This window comes from Stegastes partitus, unplaced genomic scaffold (genome assembly GCF_000690725.1).
Source record: "Stegastes partitus isolate 25-593 unplaced genomic scaffold, Stegastes_partitus-1.0.2 Scaffold38, whole genome shotgun sequence".
Taxonomy (NCBI): domain Eukaryota; kingdom Metazoa; phylum Chordata; class Actinopteri; family Pomacentridae; genus Stegastes; species Stegastes partitus.
The window spans coordinates 779,088-801,569 of NW_007577769.1; the positions used below are offsets into that span (position 1 = coordinate 779,088).

Genomic DNA, 22,482 nt, shown 5'->3' on the forward strand with positions numbered 1-22,482 from the left:
TGCATAACTGTGGGTGATAAAAGGCTTCTTAAGTAGTAGGTATGCTACTTTCTCACAGCACAAATAGTAGAATATGGACGAAGCTCAGTTAGAGTGCCTGTGTAGACTAAGTGTGAATTCTTATTTGTACTATATCCCACGAGAAACTGGACCTGATCCCAACGGGTGCCAAATTACACCAGCCTGCAAAGATGACAATGTCATTCAAGCTGGTTCAGGTGGAGATGGGACAGTTTGCTAATAGCCATTCCCAGGAGGATTTGATGGGAGAATGCTTTTTTAATCTACCAGTGAGCACAATGAAACTTCACAGAACTCATATCACACAAGAAATTATGTTAAAACACACCTGGCAGAAGCATGCAAACAAAGCAAACCGTGCACAGAGGCTTCTGCATTTTCTCAAGCTGAGCTATATACTAAATGAACAGTCACTGTCGGCAGCATTCTGGCACAAGAGTCTTGTAAAAGAGGTTTTCAGAAGAGGTTGTGAGACACACAGGCCCACAATATTGCTCTCCCACATAAACCCATCCCCAGAAAGTGGGCATATGGAGTTAACTGTTGGAAAAATTTGCACATATCGGGCACCCACTCTTAGATTTAGATTTAGACTTTAATGTCCCCGTGGGGAAGTTCTTTTCCACAGCACTACTGCACTTGATTTACATGAACAGGACATTAACAGGACGCACATTCTACAAAAACACACATTCTACAAAACACTACTCACATATAAGTGTGGTTTTTGCTCTGTCCAGATCACCTTGGCCTTTTGCCTATTGTGTTGCAATAATGGATGGAATTAAGCTTTTGTCTCGTCGTCTGCATCTCAGTGTTCTGTATCTATATCCTGAGGGGATGGGGGTGAGGTATGTGTTCAGTGGGTGTCTTATGTCCTGTTTTATTATGTTTGCAATTCGTGTAATGGCCCTGTTGTTTAGTTCTGTGAAGTTTGGTGTGGGAAGACCAATTATTTTGGAGGCTATGGTGTTATACATACGAGTTTGCTTTTGATTCTAAAGCTCTACTCAGTGTCAGAGATTGATGTGTGTTCTTGCAGGCCCCAGAAAATCAAAACGTGCCTCAGCATATGAGCGTGTCACACAAACATCCATATTCAGAGGGTCTGGCCTTTTGGGTTTAAATAGGGGGAGGGAGCCCTTAACTTCGCCTGATCAGGTTGTATTATGATTTTTCCATGTTGCCACTGACAGATGCCACTGCTGCATTTTACTGCAGAACCCTCGCTGACTGGAAGAAGGCCAGTGCAATACTTTTCTCCATTAAAATATATATGTATATTTTTAAATGGGTGAACTCATGTTTGTTTTTGAGCACAGCTGAAGTAAACTCTGGGGGAGTATCTCAGCTCAGTTACTGTGTTGATTTAGCAAATGGACTTGCTGAGATGCGTCCAGACATTTTAAAATGATTTGTAGAATTCCTGCCCAGATGCTTTAAACGTGTCAATGTGATGATTCGTGATTTGATAGCTTTCAAAATTAGCATTATCATTTGGACGACGTTAAAATGTCAACATTGAAGACAAAACCAATATTTTTTTTTTTACCACGTAGATGCATTTTTCATTTTAAACTGTATTTTAATTTATTAACAGTAGTTTTTTGGGAGTAAATGCTTTTGTTTCATTATTCCTCACTAAAGGTTTTTTAATAGTTTTTTTTTTTAAAGTGGTGCACCTCTTTTGATGACTGTACAATGAGCCCATTGTTTTTTCTTGGAAGAATAAATTATTTGCAAATGTGATCATTTTTAAACACGTTTCATCTTGCTCAATACACAATACCCACAAAATGCATCTAACATAGTAAATCACAAAGAATTCTGAATAGTTTTGACCCTAGAGCTTTCGAAGAAGTAGGAAGCGTTTAAAGTTTCTGGTAAGGAAAGGAACATTCTGGGGATTCTGATAAGATCACACAACATCAACTTTTCTGGGCTACATTTCAAGCAGGATGAACAGGAAGACAAAGCGGCCTTTGAAATACAAACACAAGAGAAGGAAAACCCTGAGTCTGCAGTATTTTGATCATCCTCTGTGTCAAGATAAAAGGAGGCCTAAATCTGTCTTTTTCTGCATGCAGGGTGCAAGTTGAATTTGACATTTAGTAACGTTGGTATAATTACCAGCCTTTATTCATATGAATATAAAGTCTTATTAAAGTTTTACCACATAGACTTGTTGGGCTTATTATCATTGCCGTATATGATTTAACCAATTTCTTGCTTTTCAGCATATTATATAAACACCGGTGTAAGGTGTGCACGATGCTCCCTCATAGAAAGTAGGAAAGGAATGAATGGTGTTGATTTTTCCCTATCAGTTATGGCCTTGTCTGTGTGCAAATATGGCTGTCCAACTGTTATCCTGGCGTAGATGCATGTGAAATGGGGTGAAGCAGCTGCATCGTGTGTGTGTTGGTGCTGAGGGCTTCACTGGCTGTGTAAACAGGGGCCCACTACCCTCAGAGCTGATGGCTATCGAACAGCCCAGACGCAGGAATGACAGGTCTTATCTGGCACAGTGGTTTGCTATGTGAGATACATGTCTGTGGGTGTGTACAATACCTACAGCGGGTTTTAAGCAGATCTGCGCTCAGACTTTAAGCAGAAAGACACAAAAGAAACCACAGTGTCACTACATTAGCAACACACCTCCGCCATGTTGTTTCTCCTATCATTGTGATTGATGGCAGTGAGAGTTCTTCTTGTTCGTCACCCCTCTGCCAAATTTACACATCAGGAAACGAAATTCAAGTGCTGCATGTAAAAAGGAACTTTGTGTGTGTGTGTGTGGGTGTGTGTGTGTGTGTGTGTGTGTGTGTCATGAGGTCACTCCTTTCCCTGACCCAACGATTCCTGCACTGTGGAAGGCAGAAAGTGATCACCAGTGCAAAAAAATGAGACCCTGATTAATGCTGTGATCACAACTTACAGCTAAAAGGTGAATACAGTTGCTGAATCTGAGTTTTTTGGGGGAAATCAATAAATATTATGGTAGTGAAGTGGTTGTGGAGTGTTGTATGTGATTTTTTTTTTTTGGAATATGCACAATGAGTTTGTGCTATGGATGGTTGCAAAAAACACACAAGGTACCCAACAATAGCCAACACTGATGGTTTTATTTTTTTTTAATCTGCAGAAGTAAGAAAGAAAGAAAGAAAGAAAGAAAGAAAGAAAGAAAGAAAGAAAGAAAGAAAGAAAGAAAGAAAGAAAGAACATTTTGTACATTTTGCAAAGATAATGTGGAAAAGTTCTTTCTGGCAGCTTCACATTAAGACATCATTTATCTCTTGACAGGTTGACACCATCTGTCTAAATTCACCAGAAGCATAATGAGACATCTCTATCTGACAGTGTTTCCCTGTGTAAACTCCAGAATATCCCCAGACCTTCTAACGAAGTGCTGACCTGACCTCTGACTTGACCTCTCTTTCACGGAGAAAGAAATGAGCAACGCTGTCGGAGAAGACGCACCTCTAAAAATTTTAGTGTCTTCTATTTAAATCTAATCGTTCCCCTTTGCCAAGCAGGAAAGGTCAGGCCACTAAAAGCTGCTGTGGCGAATCTCCCTCTGCTGGAAAACCTTCAGATTTTCCCATGAAAAAAAGGGGGAAGGAAATAAAAATAATTTGTCATAATTTTCCCCTGTTGGACAGATTTGGCTCTGCCAGTTGGCGAAAGTTCAAACGTGGCGTTCAGCGGACTGGGAGTGACGTTCTCACCAAGCGGGGACAACCCAGAGTGTTTGAGGTGGTCTCTCAGCCTGAATTCTGAATCCAGGAGTGAAATGGCCTGTCTGAGTGATGTATGATGTCGGGTGGACAGAGTGCTGGCATCCAGGACTTCAGAACGTCTCGCATGCCCCTTTGTTTCACACAGGCAGGGGATGCATGCTCAGGAATTCGTTTACTCTGTCACACATCCATACTGCACTTTCACAAATAATGTGGTGTCAGATGTGTCTTTAGGAGGAAAAATACTCAACAACAAAGCTGCAAATTATTCGGAAATCCTTCAGTATCAGATGTGAATCACTGCACACTGTAAGTCAGTAAAAGCTCTCACTTAGATGCGTGACCTCCGACATACTAACAAAGTGACATAAATGTTCAAGATCACTGGTTTCACATTTGATCATGCACTGTGTAGTTCATCTGTCTATAAATATATATCTTTTCCTGTAATCACTTCTCTCGAGACCAGACATGGAGTAAAGGGAAATGCTGCTCTCAATCAAAATGTGCTTGCTCATAAGGTCAAGCTTCCGTCACCTTCACCAAAATTGAAAGTAAACCCACATTACTTTCTACATCACCGACTGTCTTCCTCTTGCTCTCAGTGCAGCCTCCTCTGATACACCATCATTTCTATCTTGGACATACCCTCCCCCCACGCCCCTTCTCTCCGCCCAACCCCATACCCAAAACTCTCCCACACCCACTTGCCCCCACCCCTCGCCTTGCCACTGCCTCTCTGCATTGATGCTGATAATTACCGCTGAATGGATCTGCAGATTCCCATGGATGTCAGTGGAGCCTTTGGCCTGTTCTGTTGCTTCCCTCCTCCTTCTCCTCCTCATCCTCTCCTGCTTCCCGAGTCTCCCCTTCTCCTTCTCAATGAGGATTAGGATAGGGCGAGAGAGGCGAGGGATGAAGAGGGTGAGACCTCAGACTGAGGTATGGTTTGCCATGCAACTGCCTCATCTATGTCATCTTGCCAATCAAGGCTGTCACCATGAATAAACCAGCAACTCTGCAGTGGGTTTTATGATTTTTAGGAAGTACGTAACTTTCTTGTCACCATCAATTTGCAGTTGATGTACTGATAAAGTTCTTACTTGGGAAAATACAGTCATAATAAAGTCAAGGTAAATCCCATGACACATTAGAAAGTGAAAACCTGTTGGAAAATAGGTTGCCTCCATAAAGAACAATTGTGGAAAATACAGAGAGAAGGCAAAGTAGCGGATTCCCACCAATTCTTCTGTGCAAGCAAAGCTGAGTGGATCGACGTCATGGTCACTGGGAGCCCACGCATCCTCAGCATGCCAGAGGTAACCGATACCCAGTCATCGTTCATCCAAGCTCAAAAACCCACTGAAGCTATGCTTTCTTCCAAGGAAGTCCAAGGAGGGGCCTACCCAGTACACCACAGTTAATCACATCACACCACAGGGAACAGCAAGAAAGAGAAAGCATGAAAACTGAAGAGAGGGGCACTTTAAAGTGGGCAGGAGACTTGGCATGATGGACAAGATAAAGACCGAAAGCTGAATGAGAAGAGCATAAGGAGAAAGTTATCTTGTGTTGACCGTTTAAACCATTATGTACCAGCACAAGCAGAAGCGTGCGTCACACATGACTTTAATGCAATATGTAACGTTCAACAAGAAGCATGGCCCTCCTCCAAGACCAAGTGGTAATTGTGTCATTTTTTCTTTGGATACAGCTCCAATTTGAGGAAATGGTTTGGAGCATGCTCAAAGGCATGCATGCTGCAGGAGTGTTTGGAACCAACAAGGTTTGGCTCTGAGCTGGATGTCAACCTCACTTCAAATTATCCTCATTAATGACAATTCCAAGGGGAAATGGTCATTTGTATGTGTGTGATACTCACTGCACAAGGCTTGTAATAGACCTGGATGCCCACCAGTGTGAAAAGTGGCATTTATTAGTCAGGGTCACAGGTTGTACTGAGCTGAGTTAGGCAGCCAGAGACTGATCTTCTGGCTCTGTTACTGTGGGAGAACTCAGGATGTTATAGTCCAATGAAATGTGGACCACCCCAATTACTGCCCAATTTTTAAACTGCAACAGAAAAGAGTGAAAAAGAAGTAAATCTGCAAAAACATATCACGTGTAGTTTGCCTTCTATTTCAGACTTCAAAACTTTCAAAATATACGAGTACATATGTTAATATACTGGGGGAAAAAAGCTATATCTATAAGTGTGAAAATAAGCCTGACTCAATGCAGATTAAACAGGCATGAATCCTCTGCACTGCATCAACATCTTCTTTAATTCAAGAAATTTAGTCATGACTTACGGGCTGCACATAAGCACACATCCCCCCTAAAAGGCTCCATATCCATCCCACAAACATACAGATGCTCTCTCCTTGAATTTTATCAAAACTTCTACCAAAACATGGCTGAGCTTCAAGTAATAGCCCATCAGCTGACACAGAGTCCATACTTGACATCAAAGGTTTGTGACTTGACTTCTTGCTGGAATGCTTTTCCTACTGCAGAGACTTACATTAATACTCCATGCAGACAAGAGGTGGAATGAAAAGGGAACCCATCATTATATCCAAGACAGTGTTCCACATCCCTCCTCTTCTTCCTGTCTCCCTGTATCACTTCCCAAGACTGTTTACCACAAATACAAGAGAAATGCTGCCTGAGCTCATTATGGACAGCCAAGCTGCAATATACTGCCAAGTCCAGCCCAACAGCATGGGCCTAGCTCTGTCGTCTTGGCAACCCAGCATCCAGGAACAAGGGGGGGAGGGGCTCGTCGTGTGATGGTGCTGGTGGTAACGTGTTGCATGGGGGGGGTTGCATGATGTCATCTTGTGGCATGGAGGGGGCCAATCAAACCCTGAGAAAATTATGTCACCTTTTGTTGAGCCGGTCCATTCAGGGCTATAGAAGTGCAGTGAATTGAGAGCTGCAGAGAGGTCATTTTCCCCCCCTGAGTTGTGTGTATGTGTGTATGTGTGTGAGAAAAAGGAGGGGAGAAAAAACGGGGGGGGGGGGCAGACAAGCAGAGAAGTGCATTGTGGACATGCTAATGTTGTTGACCATAAGCAGGGCCATAAAGATGTCATGAAGCTCAACTTCCAAAAACATCAGCGCCAGGGTCTTTACTCCCCCTCTTCTTTTTTTCAGATGGCAATGACCTCGTCCCCCTCAAATCTGATTCTTAATATAATCCCTATGATGCTTTCAACAACTTGTCAGAACATTGTCAAGCACCAGAAGAAAAGCCTGAACAAACTGCAATGGAACCTAGCCCGGTCGGCTTTGTTTTATCGCAGAGAGAAAGACAACAATAAGCAACCCCTTAAGGAATAATTACACCCTTAGCAACTCCCCTATTCTGCACTCTTGCACCCCACGTCCCATCCCCAGACAAGGCCCACAGCTCCCACCCATCCTGAGTCAAACTTCATTCAATCACAGATGAAACTGACGGTGAGAGACAGTTGAATGAGAAGTCACTGCTGAATTGTTGAAGAAGAGTTGAGAAGCATATATGCATTTCTAGTGTACAGAATGTCTTTCTGCAGAAGAGCAGTGGGGATTTTTATCCACAAAAAAGTTGAAAACTCCCTGCAGTGTGACCCCTGTTGACCTGGACTGTGACATTAAACACTTCTCTGTCATTATCATACACACATAGTTCACAGAAACTACACTCAGCAGGGTAATGCAATTTTCCATGATGTCATGTGCTAAATTTACAAAAGTGCTTGTGATTATAGCAAATTAAGTTTTTGCACAAAACATTTTTTAATCGCTTGAAAATTGTCCTATTATTCACGTTGGTATTAGTCAAGTAAAACCTTGTGGTTTCCTGTAACATTTCAACTTATCAACATTTAAATGTCACAGTTTTCCATTTTCACTTCACTTTTATTCACCGACAGAAAAAGAAAGGAGTGATACAACTCCAGCTACTCCCCTAATACCAGACTGGCACATAGTAACTAACTTGTCATGAAACCAGAATGACTAACAGTAAAAGTCGACGCAGATAAAAACATCATGAAACCATCTTATCAGTTAATAATCTAACAGATCTGCACCTGCAATGACAAAAAAAACAGACAGCAGCTTGGATACACTTCTTTATTTCCACGAACAGGGTTTCACAGACACAACACCAGCATTGAAGCAATCAATCATAATGAGAGTTGACAGCTTGACAGGATTATGAACCAAAATTTAGACACGCTGCCAATGTGTCAAAATGAAATGTGATGTCATTAAGAGAGTTTTTGTTTTACATTCATCAACACCTTGATGACAATGGCTCTTTGAAAAGCTTCAGTGCCATTGACGGAGGAATCTTGATCACACATGTAGCCGACGTGTATCCTCACTTGCTCAACTTTAAATCTTCAGCAGTGGTGTTACATTCAAAAAAGTAAAAAAAAATGAAATTCCAAAAACTGGTCATACTGTATTTAAAATAACACAGTAAATGTCACAGCTTCAGTGTATGAGCAACAGTGTGAATAAACACTGAAAAGCAAGAGCAGATGTTTGAACGGGAAAATCTTAATGCGGGTTCAACAATATGTATATCGTCGTGGTAGCTACAGTAAATGCACATTCATCAAGTTGACTCCTCTGTTGAGCACCTCTCCAGCAGAAGTTGACTGATCTGTTCCATGATGTCTGAGCAGCGGAATACTCTCTGCTGTCCCGCTGAGTTTATGTCACGGCTCCTCCAAGTTCATGCTGCTGGCTGGATCCTGAGAGCTAGCCTGTCAGTGATGGAGCTCATGCTGTCAGCAGCCATGCCAGGAGCAAACATCTGCTGCGGGGGATGCTGGTCCACCGTCCAAACTGGGATTTGGTGTGATCCTGGAAACATAATACACAAACTAATGACTGACTGGGGCCAAAAAACGCTTACTTGAACATTAACACGTTTCTCATACCTATAATAAAGAAAAATAATCTTTTTCTGGGAACAGCTTTCTTTGAAATGTTGAGTGAATGTTTAATAAAGATATTTAAAATAATCACAGATTTATAAAACACCAAAGCTCATCAACACAAACTTGTGTGCTTGTGATTTATTTCGCAGGACAGATTTGGCTGCTTTTACAAACATTCCACACAAAAAGGGCTTGAGGATTCAAAATGGCATTAAGAAGTTGCAGATGAACTACACGGAGCCTCATCCACGGCTGAAATGATCAAATTATAAGTGGTGGCAAAAACCAGACTGTGTTTTGCTTCCAGCTTTGTGAATACAAAGTTCCAGACTGGCAGCTATTTTTCAGTTCAGTACCAGACATGCGATGTCGTTCTTTAATCGCTCCAGAGCAACAAAGGTCTGATTAGTCTGATAAGTCTCGTTCCAAAATGAAAAATACAAAATATCAATTTTATCTGTAATATAGCATAAAAACAGCAGTAGAGGTAGAGGAGAAAATGAACGAATTCTCAGAAAAACAACTGGATGAATAAGTTGTTGTCTTCTGAGATTGGTGTTAATCAGTCTACAACATCTGCTTTTCACTGTCAGAATATTCCAAGGTGAGGTAATGCAGGTAGGTGGCCTCTTGACAACCTGGACTTTGCTTTACCTGCGCTTGCTCATGCAACCACCCACAAAATGACATTACATTGTCCACACCCACACAACATCCACTCAACCCTGCAGTTGTCATGGCAGTGAAGTGGCGGGACCGGCCTGTCCTGCCTGTTCTTTCCCCGGGGGAGGAACGTGTCAGAGGATAAGTAGTCATCCATCAATGTTTCTCATCTTCTTTCTGCCTGTCTGCACCTCTGAGTCGGTTTACCTGTGAGGAGTCACGTTCCACCAGCGTACAGGATGTGGCCTCACTCTCTCACTGTTTCGTCGTATCCCTCTTCCTGCACTTCCCTCTTGTCTTCTCTGGGCTTCACACTTCTTCATCTCTTAAAACCACTGTCTTGTTTCTTTTGTTAACACTCTATACTATCATTCTGCCTCATTTTTGGTCGTATGTTTTCTGTATCTTTACTTTTGACCTCCATTCTGGTTTTTCCCTTCCCACGTTTCTCTCCAATGCCTCACCCTGGAACAGAGCCAGCATTGCAGCATCAGCATACAGAACCAGGTCCCAACCTGCCTGAGAGTCTCAGCCTGCCTGTGTATGTCTTTCTTTGCCTGGGGCTGCAACTGAGGCCGGCCTCTATCACACTCCCTCATCACCACATCTACTGTACCTGTCTGCTGGCACCCTGCCATCCACACACACAGCTCCCCGTCATATAGCAAAAAAAAAAAAAAAAAACAGGTAGAAGGGAAGAAAACAAGATTTAACGCAAGCCTAAAATCTATAGAAAATGACTACTCATGTTGGGGTCAAGCGTGTTTGACCTCCACTGGGAACACCCACGACTACCCTGAGAGATACACTTATACAGTACCGCTCATTCAGGCTGCTGGCGGCCCCGCACAATCCCGTCAACAGGTTTCTTTGAAGGCCCCTGACTCTGTGGTGGGCCATCAAAGCATATCTTCATTCAGTGCCAATGAAAGGATCTGAGGCTCCCGAGAGAAGCTGTGTTTGAAGTGATATCTCTGTGCCACTGCATTCTTTACTGTACTGTCATGACTTGGGTTACATAATTTAAAAAAAAAGGCAAGAACATGGGCAAAAATCCAGTGCCACCACCCTGATCATGTCTCTTATATATGTGAACTACCACTGCTTCCTCTGTTTGATCAGTGAATGTAGCACACTCCACTTGTTTATAGCAACTGTCATAAGGCTGCACTGCGTCTGATCACATATTCCACTGAATGAAGATCAAACAAAAACCAAAGTCATCCCTACCTGTTGAATCTCTTGAGATCATGTTTCCATTAGTCAGGCTCTTCTTGGTGCTCACCTGGGATAATCTGAAAAAGACAAAGGATGGGGAAATAAAATGATTTAGAGGGAGGCTCACTGTGGACAAAAAAGAAGAACCAGAAGCATTAAATTTTATCTGGTCCAGCTTGGCCCACACTTGCATGAACAGACTTTCTGCATTGTACATGAAGAGAGCCAATGTTTCTGTTTCCAGAGATATGACAATGTTACCATGTAGCTTTTTCCAATTATAAAATCACTTTCCTCCCCTCTAATTTGTGATGTTTTTCTACTTTCACCTCATTGTTCCTCTAAACCTCACTGACCGAAATGTATTACTTAACTTGTAATCATGAGCCTTGCATACAAAACAAACATGGCCAAATGATAAAAAAAATGCATCACTCCATCATAAAAATCTAGAGTGCTGTTCAGACACTGAATTGCTCTCTTTTTCTGTTAAAGTGATTCATTCAGAGACAATAAATGAATTTTACATTAATGTTCCCTATATTTACATGATATTGTGGGACAGATGCATTTTCTTATGCAATATTGCTACTTTTCTCTCATAAACTGCAGCCCTGATGGATTTTAAAATTCATTTTACATTGAAGCATTAATAAATGATCATTGTATGCATGAGGGATGCCCACAACGCTTCTCATACTGAATACATTTTTGCACTAATTTAATAATTGAACTTTGTTGGGTAGCTGCCTCATATCTCACTTTAAGGTAATTAAGTTGCAACTGTGATTTATTGGTTCTCATGCTGCATGCAAAGCATTCTGATGGATATTCATTTTGCTGTTCACTTACACAGTTGACATGAAAAAAACTCCAAATGTATGCATAGAAATTAGGTCTGATTATAACTCTGATTGTAAAATTGCTTTAACCTTGTTTGCTCTGATTGTACTGCAAGTGAAAAGTAATGGTTTTGATTGATATAACAAATTTATTACAGTCGAAGACAGAAATAGACACAAAGTTGTCTTTCTTTGCATTTTTATTTATTTTTTGTGCATGTGTATTGAAGCAATTCAGACTTGTGCCACATCATGTCTTTGCAAATAATCACATAGAACTCATCTTTCAACTATAATCTTAGTTCACAATAAACACTTCTGTTATTTGTATCCAGTCTAAGGTCATTGTGTGACAAGTGTTTTCAGCTCCAGGCAAATCAAATTAAGGAACTTGATGTTTCAGGCTGACTTTAGGGCTTTGGTAAATGATTTGCTAATTGTATTTTATAATGTAATTGTCTTCATACATATATATATCTGTGTGTGTGTGTGTGTGTGTGTGTGTGTGTGTGTGTGTGTGTGTGTGTATATATATGTATGTATAAAGTTTACATACACTGAATAAAAAGACATAAAACATTTCTTTTCTCACTGTATAACATTAAATAAGACTAAACGTTTACTGTTTAAGGTCAGTTAGGATTACCAAAATTATTTCTATTTGCTAAATGCCAGAATAATGAGAGAGAGAATTTTTTAGAGACTTTTCCACTACTTTCTTCAGAGTCAGAACTTTACGTATACTAATATTACCATGCCTTCAAACTATTTGGGAAAGCCAAGATGATGATAGCGTGGCTTCGGAAGCTTTTGATAGGTTTAATAACAACATTTCAGTTAATTGGAGTAATACCGGTGGATGTATTTTAAGGCACACCTCAAACACACTGCTTCCTTTTGTGACAACAAGGGAAAATCTAAAGAAATCAGCCAGGATATCAGGAAGAGAGTTGTGGACTTCCACAAGTCTGGTTCATCCTTAGGTACAATTTCCACATGACTGAAGGTTCCACGTTCATGTGGTCAAACAATTATACACAAGTATAAACACCATGGGAATGTTCAGGCATCACACCGCTCAGGAAGGAGAAGATTCTGTGTCCCAGAGATGAAGTGTTTTGGTGCGAAATGTGTGTATCAACCCCAGAACAAAAGCAAAAGACCTTGTGAGGATGCTGCTGAAGCTGGTAAGAGAGTGTCATTATCCACAGTGAAACCAGTCCTATACTGACATGGACTGAAAGGCTACTCAGAGAGGAAGAAGACATCACTCCAAAAGCAACATAAAAAAGCCAGAATACAGTTTGCAAATGCACACAGGGACAAAGACCTTCATTTCTGTGGTCTGATGAAAGTAAAATTAAACTGTCTGGCCATAATAACCATCGTTGCATTTGGAGGAAAAAGGGGGAAGTTCACAAGCCTGAGAACACCATCCCAACTGTGAAGTATGGGGGTGGCAGCATCATGTTGTGGGGGTATTTTGCTGCAGGAGGGACTAGTGCACTTCACAAAATAGATGGCATCATGAGGAAAGAAGATTATGTGGAAATATTGAGGAAACATCTCAAGACATCAGCCAGGAAGTTAAAGCTTGGGCGCAAATGGGTCTTCCAAATGAACAATGACCCGAAGCATACCGCTAGATTAGTTACAAAGAGGCTTCAGGACAACAAAGTCCATGTTTTGGAGTGGCCATCACGAAGCCCTGATCTCAATCTTGTATAAAATTTGTGGGCAGAGCTGAAAAGGCGTGTGGAGCAAGGTGGCTTATGAACCTGACTCAGTTACACCAGTTCTGTCAGGAGGAATGGGCCAGAAGTCATCAGACTATTGTGAGAAGCTTGAGGAAGGAAACCCAGAACGTTTGACTCAAGTCTTACAGCTTAAAGACGATGCTACCAAATACTAAGGAAATGTATGTAAACTTATGACTTTGAATAAAATAAGCAAAAAATCTCTAAAAGAAATTCTGTCTCTCATTATTCTGACATTTAGCAAATAGAAATAATTTTGGTAATCCTAGCTGAACTAAAACAGAAAAAGTTTAGTCACATTTAATGTCAGTGAGAAAAAAGGTGTTTGGTTTATACAGTGTATGTAAACTTCTGACTTCAACTGTGTGTGTATATATATATATATATATATATACACACACACAGTGTGTATATATATATATATATACATATAAAAGCTTCCTAGTTTTGCTTGCTGATTGTTTTTGAATGTTAATACTTGTCACTTAAAATATAATATGGTTTTGTTTGTGTGCCTGATTTCATCTTGTCTTGGCTCAACTGCCCTGACAGCCTTTTTGTCACATTATTTTCAAAAATATTGAGCAACCACAGGTGGTTTTTGTAATAACTGCACAACTGAGACCTTCTAAAGTATCTTCACAGAACATTAAAAAAGTCAAACCTGTACTGGCAACTTAGTTAACCAACTCTGTTTTATGTAAATCTAGGGTTTCAAAGGAACTCTGCAAAACCTGGCAGTTTAGGAGAATGGAGGTAATCGAAGTGGCTTTTCCATTGTACCATTTAAAATTTATTTGGTGTGCTGGTTTTATTGTGTGAGGTCAGTGGGTTTAGGAAGATATTGGACCAGGACACTTTCATGTTTCTAGATGCAGACATGTTTAGGACTGAAGCTGCGCTCTCTGGACCAATGACAGCTCGGGTCCCTCTTCATCCGTTCACAGACAAAGGTGCTCTCTGCTTCTGAGTTTCACTGTCCCAGACCTGTTACCTTGGCAACAAATGCACTGTTTCCGAGTGACACAAAGCCTGAACTAAAAAACCTCCTTTCAGGATGAAGGCTCCAAGAGTTGGGGGGAAAACAGCAATAACAGGACGGTGGGGAGAGAAACTGAATACCAGCAAATTGGTTCCCAGAGTTTCTGGAGGACATGGTAAAATGATTCTTTCTTTCCTCTCCCTTTTAAAATACCTTTCTCTGGCACCAGGCACCATAGGTAGTTGTGCACTGGTCCAATTTCTTTTATATCCTTTCTTATATTTCGGGGTTTTTTTTCGAGCTATCATACTGCGCTAAGTGAGTTATCATGTACACCAGCAGGCTGGAGTTGCATGTGGCTAGGCTAAGCCTTGAGATGAGGTAATGTTTAGAGAGTTGGTGAGCCAAGAGAAGGGTTGGTCAGGTCTTGATTAACTCAGGGGTAGGGGCTCTCTCTAATATTGGACACCCCTTTGTGTGGTGAGATTACTACCTTATGAAAAACTGCCCCTGCTGACATGCCTGATGGGATCAGAGCTTCCTGCTGCATCGTCCTGCTTATGAGCCCTCCATACAGGAGAGAAAACACACAAACACCAAGCACACACTCTTGAACCTCTCAGAGCAGATAAGCATGATCATAGCTCGTTCACAACATCAGTACATGCTAACATGTAAACAAGCATGCACACGGCAAGACCCACAAGCGCACACAGGTGCGAACATCCCCTTTTTTTAGGCCTCCTCTCTTCCACTTGTGTGTGTCACAACCACAATTGATGACCCCCAGATGGAAAACAAGGTGCATTTATTAACCAGGCCAGTTGAGATACAAACACACACTCATGCATGCTCACTTGCTTTGACTGTTGTCTTCTCCTCCAGTCACTCTCCAATGAAAATCACATGATGGACCACAAAAAAACAAAAACAGAACCAAAAATCGCCACCGCAACAAATATCAACAAACAACGTTAAATAATTTAAAAATTACATTTTTTTTTTTTTAAAAAGCAATGGTAAAAAACAGGGAGGATTTGGAGGCAAAGCTTAAGGGGATTTAATCCTAGCAGTCCTCTTAAGACTGCTGACGCTACAGGATGATTTCAATTATTTGATATTATTTCTGATGGTCCATTAGTTCAAAATACAGCTCTGATTGAAAGAGATGTGTAAACAGAAAGTTGCAAACAAAACTTGCATTAGTCCAAACCAGAGCTGTACTTTGTTCCAGATGTGTAATTGACTGTTAATTAGAAGTGGCCTTACTCCATGTAAACTTTATGAAATAAATCTTATATAAAAACCAAGAACAACGGAATAAATGTGGCAGCCCGGTTTGTTCATCCGCACTGTAAACTTCAACACCTCTTTACTTCTACCGTGTAGAAGCCTACACTAACAAATGATCATATTTCTGCAGTGCACAATGTGTAAACAAGTAAATACTTTTAAGTGTAAATATACAAGCATGCAAGCACACATGTATATATCCACTCACACAGACACATACACACATGCCCAAACCAGTCAGGGACACTGGCACAACCTTGCGCCAGCGGTCCTTTAAACCAGTCATGTGAAACGACCCGTTCCTTTCTGCAAATCAGATTACATCTCCGAGCTGAGCTGAGGTCTGCAAGTCCACACACACATTTAACGCTCAGGGCTCACATCCACGCAACACACACGAGTGCGAACACACACACACACAAAACATGCAGTTTAATGAGATTTTGCCCCACAAACCCTCCTGTCTGTGAACGTAGTCACACACCAGGACTACACATAAACTTACAGGGTTTAGTACATATATGGGATGTATGAAGAACATATTGCACACTCAAAGGAGTGTAGCTAAGGCTTCCCTGGAAATACAACACAACAAAACAATTTCTTTGTCAAAGAAAATCATAGAGGGCTGTGATAAGGCTCCTTTCAGCAGCGTTCAACTGCTGTTTGGCAGCTCTGCTATGGAATGAGCACATGTGGAAACATGTTTATAGTGTGTTTGGTAGGTATGCAAATGACAGATGATTCACCAATGGTTCAAATCCTGTTCATGTTACCATGCGCTAATGTATTAAAAACCCGAAAATCACTGTTCTTTCTTGTGCTTAAATTACTGTCAAATTTGTGTGGGTCAGTGATTTTACTTTAGTCAAGCTTAATTATCCCTCTGAGTGATTGAGTTAGCAAATAAGTACACGGATAGTTATAAGGACACACAGTGGCAAAGCAATTACACACAGTGAGTATGCATATACTTGCACGCTGTTGTGCTCCTTTCTAGGGTGCTGAACTCTTTTAATGTTTCTGTACATTGTAGCTTCAGTGATTATTTACAATACAGTTTTTTGCTCTCAGTCTTTCAATTGACACTGTGAAAAAAAGCTGGTTGGCTGGCTCCTGGTGGATTGATTGACTTAATCAAACCCAGACTGCTGAGGAACAGACAATCTGTCCCTTCAGGATTCGCGTTAAGTCTCCACACTGGTAATTACAAAACCCTTCAACTACATCAGCATGTCCCACGGGCCTGAGCGAAAACCTTTTTTTTTTTTTTAAAGAAACCTGAATTTCTTCACTATTGAGCCTGCAAAAAACTACCACTGCTGTGTCAGTGTTCACTATAATAAACAAAATCCTTAATAGAGCTGCTGTGTAGCTCATTGTCTGCTTGTCTCTGCTCCTGTTGCCCTTGGTACCATAGAGGTCAGAGGGTGGGAAGCTGTGGGTGGCAGGAAGCTGAGATGGTTGTGCCTACATTGTCGTGTCAGGACTCTGTCAGTCAGCCCAACTCAAGTTCAGCTCAAGCGGGTCATTCTCTCTTCACAATGTCATGTAAGAAGACCAGCAATGGTGAAGCAGAGGTACCGCGCCCTGGGTTAGATTGCACTGGATGCTAAGATAAGACGACAGGAAAGGGCAGATTGGGGCAGGGCAACATGGGAAGCTGGCTGGGGCTACTGTTACCCCAGGAAGAGCTCACTCATCCCTCAGATCACCTGCCACACCTGTGGGGCCCAAGATCTGATTCAGTCCCAAACTGCCACCAGCCAGGAGTTAGGAATTGGTCACCAGAGCCTTAGATTGGACTCAACAAAAACTGATTTAGCGCACTTTGAACAATAAGTTATTGTACTGGTAGTTTTACATGCTTTGGACAAAGAAATACAATTCTGTGAATCCCAAACTTAGTGGCAACTATTTTCCAAATCATAACTAGTTTGGAGATTTGCAACACTCCAGGCAACCATTGCTTTGTTTCCATTCCTTTCAGCATAAAAGCTTTCAGAGAGACTTGAAACGTGCTTAACATAGATGTTTATTAGGCCATTCTGGTGCCTTCAAGGACACCCTGGCATCTGAAGCAAAAAACTGTTATAGAGCAAGAAATGACTAAATATTCTGTTTTTCTATGTACATGTTGTGTATCAGTTTGTAACAGCAGAACAAATCACGCCACTGCTAGGACCTGTTATGTAAAAACCTGTTTTTGTAAAGAGCCAAGCAACGAACATCGTACAACATGACTTAAAAAAAAAAAGAAAGAAAGAAGAATGCCAAGCAGAGGTGACCCAGTGGTTGAGTCATTAGCGCACAAACCACGTGATTAAAAATACTTTCAGGAGCTCAGTCCCCAGTTTAAGTCATGGACCTTTGCTGCATTGTCTTTCCTTGTGCTCTCTTTTTCCAATTTACTGAGTCAAATCAAGGCAAAATGCAGAAAAGTCTTTTTATAAAACTAGCAAGCAGTTCTCCAATCTGTGCACGCTGATATCAATACGAAGTTGAACCAGTGTCAGTCATAGAATTTGCTGTTTATGGCCTCTTATGTCCAAGGATTTGCAGTTCTCTATTTTATTGGATGGACAATTAAATGCAATATAGATGTCAAAAGGAGCAATATGGACTGGTAACTTGCTGTGGTATCTGTCATCCTTTTCTGAATGTAACCAAAATAGCTGATCAAGATACAAATCAACAGATCAATCAAAAAATCTGTATTCTTTATGAGTTACTGGAAATGAAAGTGCTGTGACGAAAGATATGGTTAGTCCTATGGTATACATTCCTCACAACACATATATATACACACACACAAACACACACACCAGTAAAATGAACCACAATGTAGTATCTTCATCTGGAGTGCATTTCCTCTCCTCCAGCTTTGCAAATGGCTGCTTGTTCCTGTTTTTCACCACTGTATCTCTTTGTTGTAGTTCCTTTTATGCACAGAAGTAACTGTCTCACCACTGAAACTGGAACAAAACTTTATTGACCAACACCATAACTTTAGATTTCTATACTAGGTGATGAAAATTTAAAATGATATACTCCTTGGAAAAATCCAACATGGTGGATTATATTCAAAGCAAAGATCTGCAATCGGTGTAATAGGCTGACCCACCTTTGGAATGGAAACTTAAAGGGATAATAAAGTTACATCAAGCAGCCCTTTAATAAGACAAAAGAGACAGCCCTTCCCTTTTCCTTTGGTGAACATACTATGGAAAAAAATAATTTTAGTGTCAATTTTTACAAGGTGCGAAGTAAGGAGACCGTTTTATTCAGAAGCAATAGTGGTAGTGAATCATCTAGTCTTAAATAAAGATGTCACCAAATGATCTTCTATCACCTTTTTAACCCAGCACAACTGGTGACCAGGAGTGGTCACAGGAGCTATGAAATGTCAGTTTTAGAGCTAAGGTAAACAACCTCTCTCATGGTGGGCCTGTACCCTACACAGAGTAAGCACATGTTTCCCATTGTGGTTAAAAGGAAAGGGTATTAAAGTGTAGTGCAGCCGGAGCCACGGCTATACACCCCATGGTGGGATCACAGTACTCTCAGGTCTTTGAGTACTGCTGATGCAGCCCAGTTGGAAGTGGCTGGTGTGAGGAGAGAGCGCATGGCCAGTTCTGTTAGCTGGGCTACTCAGGGTCCTCTAGAGCCCAAATTTGAGGCCTTTCTTTGGGGCTGAGGAGGCAGCCATGTTACCATGTTGACAGAACTGCCTGACTGAGGCTGATGGACGCTCACACAAACACAGATTATGGAAAGGTGTTGAAATTGAGCGTATTTTGCTTTTAGAGGCCCAAAACTACTCCAATGAAAGAAATATCACCTTCCAAACTCATATTAAACACAGAAAAAGAAGTAGAGTCAAAAAAAAAAAGATGGAGTTTAGATTTAACAGCCATTAGCTGAAACTCCAGAATGCAAGGTTTTTAACCCCGGGGCTCAGGGTCAAAAAGGCTACATTCAGGTACCACAGGAGACAGTTGAAGCAGAAAACTGTGAGTGTGCAGCCAATTAATGGACACTTGAATAAAGCAAACAGTGCAAGGGACACTGAGGAAGATGTGCATAGTGAAGCATATCTGCACTTACCAAACACTGCCAATTAACCAACACCCCATGAAGCTCAGCAGCAGCTGCTCCAGCTGAAGAGCTTACACGTGAAGCAAGTAAAAAGACTTTCTCTGCAGGTTAAAAAAGGATTTAGAAGAAGGGTTGAACATTCATCTCATCAGTCACAGACTGGCTGGTTTAAATAAACTTCACTTTTTAGTAGGTCTCTGTCATATGGAGAGGAGTCAGTCTGGCTATGTAGAGCTATCACTACACATTAAATCCAGTTCCATTTACTTGCATCTTGACTTGTATATTGTATATGATGACTTGTAACTTGATGCAGATGTGCTCGAAACAACATGAAACTTGAGTTGGCTTTGCCACAAATCCGGTCTCGTAGACTTTGCCCTACCCAGTGAGATGGGATTCTCACCCAGATAAGTTTAAATTGAGTATTCCAGGAAATTATGAACCCTCATTCTTAACCTTTTGGCCTCCCAACCCACACACATAAACATAGATAATTGCATGCTACATGTCTGTCAGTCTTGCAGCATTGGTGTATCTGCTTCTGTGTATGTTTGTGAGAGGAACTGGGGAGAGGGAATTGTATGTAGGGTGTTTGCTCAGATTTGCAGGACTTTCTCACCCACAAAAACACTGTGTGGGTGAAAGAGTACGGCATGTTAATGAGCATGTGTGCGTGGTTGTGTTTTGAAACTGGAAACAGATTTATGTAGTGTTCGGGATCAGCTCTGTAAAGGTCACGCCGAATAAGTAAGCTCTGGTCAGTAAACTGTGTTCCTTCCCTGATTCAGGTGACTCTCAGCCAATAGTTTCACGACCCACAGAACAGACACACAAGCACCGCTTTCTGAACACTTTCTCCTCCTTCATAACAACAGTCAGTTCTGACTCCAGTGATGCCACACTGACATTCAGCTTATTTGATGAATTGGTTACTAGAGGGCTCTTGGAGTGTTTCCGTTAGAAAAAATAAATGACAAAAAACACATTCTGCAGCCCTGAATTGCTAGATCCAAACACTCCCCCCCGGCCACAAGCACAACCAAAAAGCAAGATGCCCTGGCATGGAATAAAATAACAGCCACAGCAACCGAGTTTTCCTACTGACCTTGAACAGAGCATTAAATAGGATGGAGTTAGAGGGGATATCTGTCAAACTCCCTTGATTACAAACATCCTTCAGAAACACATGTGGAATGGCACACACTTAAACACGTATTCATGCATTGAGGCCAAAAAGTACGCCACTGCATGCACATGTGTGTACTTGTGCATGCACACTTTTACAAAGCACGCAAAACTCCTCATGCAAATATCAGGGGATTGCAACAGTGGAAAAAGGTAGGATGAGGAACACATCTAATCTGGCTAATCCAGTCAAGGATTAGGAACAGGCAAATGTCGCCAATAATAAACAAATGACTAACATTCCCGGTCTGTGTGGTTACAAGCCCCAGGGCTCCAGCTCGAACTCAGCAGGGTCTGGATCCAATCCCTGCTGTTTATCAGCGCGAGTAGAAGTGGCCACTTGTGAAACCTCCATGATAAACACTTGGGGGACAAACCCAGAATGGCTAACAGAGCAGCCTAACCAAATCACTCCTCCCAATTTGATATACAACTCAGACCTCAAAAACCATAGCCTGATGTTCTGACCATGATGTTACCACTCCATCATTCACTCTGACAGTGCCTTCTTGTTAGCCATATTCTGTGGTGTGATGATTGGATTTTGCCTTAAACATCTCCAGTGACTGACACATATCCAGGCACTAAAACAATATTTTTCAGGTGACACTGAGGTTGAATTTATCAACACAATATTAAACATTGCAAAAAAAAAAATCAGAAAGTAACCAGACAGAGGCAATGTTCTGGTTAAAAAAGAGGGGTAACTTCATTGTGTGCTATTAGATGTTAAAATGGTATCATGTTATGATCACACCAGTTTTAACTTTAGTATTAGTGCCTGTAATCAGTGGGCTGATGGACAACAAATTATTAGACAACATCTTCAGCAAGATATATGCTTAAATATAAACGTGGTTGTTTTATCATTTTAAATTACATATCTCAAGTTGACCTTAACATGAAAACAGCTGAGCAGCGCACCTGTTTAGCAGTGTTGACAAAATATTGATCACTTGTCTAGGCGTCACCATGGAGGCTACTGCGAAGGAATGTTGGACAGATAATATAATGGACCATAAATTCCCCTAAGTAGTAACAGGGCTGACTAATTACCACCATGTGATGAAATTTCTGATCAAAGGTAAAAGCAGTGAAAGTCTAAGAGTTGGTCAACGCATTTTTCTTCATTGAAAAAAAAAAAAAAAGAGCTTTCAGTGAAAATGCAGACACAGCATGTTTCCACTCATCGCCTCGCTTTTGTCCTATGTGACATCAGATGAAACGCTTTGCTCATTCTTGACTTGGGTGGATGTTCAGAGGCCTTAATCTCACTCTGTATATGGGTGTGTGTGTGTTTGTGGGTGTGCTGAGAATCAAAGTCTTCCCTTTGGTCTAATCCACCTATTTTGTTCCAGGCCACTGTTCAAATTCAAGGTAGAAAAGTGCAGAGAAGGCAACGTTTTGCCTTCTTGGTGTTTTACCTGCTGAGTCCAGAGACTTACCAGGCCTGAAGGACTCTGTTTCTTTAACCCTGTCCCCAAGCATGTCTCTGGCCAGCACAAAAGCCATCTGGGGTGCGGCTGAGAGCTTAAGCAACAAAATAACTCTTTCAAGCTGCACTCTGCATGGTTCTGACTGCAGGGCGCTGAGGTCGCCAATACCAAGACTCTGACTGGACCTCCTCCTCCTCCACCCTTCTAATCCTGGCCTACATGACTGACTCCAACTGAAAGCCCCACACGCCAGAGGTGGGAGCCAAAAGCACTGTCAGCTACAAAAAAAAAGTCCACCTGCTCA

The 22,482-nt window shown here is 41.4% G+C and overlaps 1 long non-coding RNA gene across 1 annotated transcript in view; it reads right to left on the reverse strand.

Moving 5' to 3' along the window:
* Nucleotides 1-7,869: 7,869 nt before the first annotated feature.
* LOC103373475 (uncharacterized) overlaps nucleotides 7,870-22,482 on the reverse strand; it is a 50,596-nt gene continuing 35,983 nt past the window's right edge. The window contains exons 3-4 of the long non-coding RNA XR_521063.1: nucleotides 10,595-10,659; nucleotides 7,870-8,624 (exon numbers count right to left, since the gene is read on the reverse strand). This is a non-coding gene — a long non-coding RNA (uncharacterized LOC103373475). The remainder of the gene's footprint in view (nucleotides 8,625-10,594; nucleotides 10,660-22,482) is intronic.